Source organism: Battus philenor, unplaced genomic scaffold (assembly GCF_028537555.1).
Source record: "Battus philenor isolate CCGP_79_NKW_IND1 unplaced genomic scaffold, ilBatPhil1.0.hap1 SCAF_33, whole genome shotgun sequence".
Classification (NCBI taxonomy): domain Eukaryota; kingdom Metazoa; phylum Arthropoda; class Insecta; order Lepidoptera; family Papilionidae; genus Battus; species Battus philenor.
The window spans coordinates 387939-390258 of record NW_027181697.1 but is presented as its reverse complement, the minus strand read 5'-3'; the positions used below and the strand labels follow the sequence as shown (position 1 = coordinate 390258).

Below are 2320 nucleotides of genomic sequence, written 5' to 3'. Positions count from 1 at the left end.
TTATTTAAATAATTTAATATAAAATATTGATTTGTGGAGTCAAAAATATGAAATTTCATTTTAAATCATTAAAAGATATTTTATTTGTTTTATTAGATTTTTTTTATTTTTTTTTAGAATAATAAGTTTTTTTTTATAATATATTTTATTATGGAGAATTTAACTTTATTTTTAGAGTGAAAAATTATTTCTTTTAGGTCTATAAGAGTAGTAATGTCTATTTTATTGGATTGAATATCTTTATTATTTTTAATATTTGTTTTAATAATTTCTTCTTCTGTAATTTATTATAGAGGAAGATATATACATTCTGAGTTAAATTTAAATCGATTTATTATTTTAGTTTTATTATTTGTATTATCAATAGTTTTATTAATTATTAGACCTAATATAATTAGAATTTTTTTAGGATGAGATGGGTTAGGTTTAGTTTCATATTGTTTGGTAATTTATTATCAAAATATTAAGTCTTATAATGCAGGAATGTTAACGGCTTTATCTAATCGTATTGGAGATGTAATAATTTTAATGGTTATTGCTTGAATAATAAATTATGGAAGATGAAATTATATTTTTTATTTGAATTTTGTAAATAATGATTTTATAATAAAATTTATTAGATTTTTATTAATTATTGCAGCTATAACAAAGAGAGCCCAGATTCCTTTTAGATCTTGATTACCTGCGGCAATAGCAGCCCCCACTCCAGTATCGGCTTTAGTTCATTCTTCTACTTTAGTTACTGCTGGAGTTTATTTATTAATTCGATTTAATGTGATATTAGTTCATATAATTTTTTTAAAGTTTTTATTAGTTTTATCAAGATTAACTATATTTATGGCTGGTATTTCTGCTAATTATGAATTTGATTTAAAAAAAATTATTGCTTTATCTACTTTAAGACAATTAGGATTAATAATAAGAATTTTAAGAATAGGATTAGCTGATTTAGCTTTTTTTCATTTACTAACTCATGCTATGTTTAAGGCTTTATTATTTACATGTGCGGGTGTTATTATTCATATAATAAATGATATTCAAGATATTCGTTATATAGGTGGAATTAGATTTTATATTCCTTTAACTTCTTTATGTTTAAATATTTCTAATTTAGCTTTATGTGGTATTCCTTTTTTAGCTGGATTTTATTCAAAGGATTTAATTTTAGAAATGGTTAGTATAAGAAATTTAAATATATATATTTTTTTTATATTATTTTTCTACTGGTTTAACTATATTTTATACTATTCGTTTATTATTTTATTTAATAATTAATGATTAAAATTTATTAGTAGTTTATAATTTATATGATGAAGATTATACAATATTAAAGAGAATATTTATATTATTAGGAATAAGACTAGTAGTAGGAAGAATGTTAAGTTGATTAATTTTTAATTATCCTTATATAATTTATTTACCTTTTAATATCAAAATAATAGTAATTTATGTAAGAATATTAGGATTTTTACTAGGATATTTAATTAGAAATATAAAAATTATTTCTGTAAATAAATTTTTAAAAACTTATAGTTTAAGAAATTTTTTATGTTTAATATGATTTATACCTAATTTATCTACTTATGGTTTAAATTATTATTTTTTAAAATTAGGTCAAAATTTTAGATGAGATTTAGGAAGAAAAATGAGACTTTCTTAGAAAATCTTGAAGCGCAAAACAACATCAAGTGTTTCGTATATACTGCATGAAATTTGAAGTTGTCTTTTTAATATTTTTTTATTAAAAGCAATTAAAACTGAAATTTAAGACGAATTTATTAATCGACCAGCGGAAATATCTCCACCTAGCATTATCTTGATACGGCATAGATTTAAAACTTTACTAGTTAGGTTACGTCTCTAATATCAATTTCAGAATAAAATGAGACTTTCTTAGAAAATCTTGAAGCTCAAAACAACATCAGGAGTTTCGTTTATACTGCTTGAAGTTTGAAGTTGTCTTTTTAATATTTTTTTATTTAAAAGCAATCAAAAATCAAAATTGAGACGAATGTATTAACCGACCAGCGGAAAAATCTCTACCTAGCGTTACATTGATACGACATAGATTTAAAAATTTAAAAGTTAGGTTACGTCTCTAATATCAAATTCAGAAGAAAAATGAGACATTCTTACGAAATCTTGAAGCGAAAATCAACATCAGGTGTTTCGTATATATTGCTTGAAATTCGAAGTTGTCTTTTTAATATTTTTTTTAAAAACAATAAAAACTGAAATTTAAGACGAGTGTATTAACCGACCAGCGGAAAAATCTCCACCTAGCGTTAAATTGGTACGGCATAGATTTAAAAATTTTAAA

At 21.9% G+C, this 2320-nt stretch overlaps 1 pseudogene; it reads left to right on the top strand.

The window, feature by feature from the left end:
* The first annotated feature begins 647 nt into the window (after window positions 1–647).
* Window positions 648–1561, top strand: LOC137927546 (NADH-ubiquinone oxidoreductase chain 5-like; annotated as a pseudogene).
* The last annotated feature ends 759 nt before the right edge of the window (window positions 1562–2320 follow it).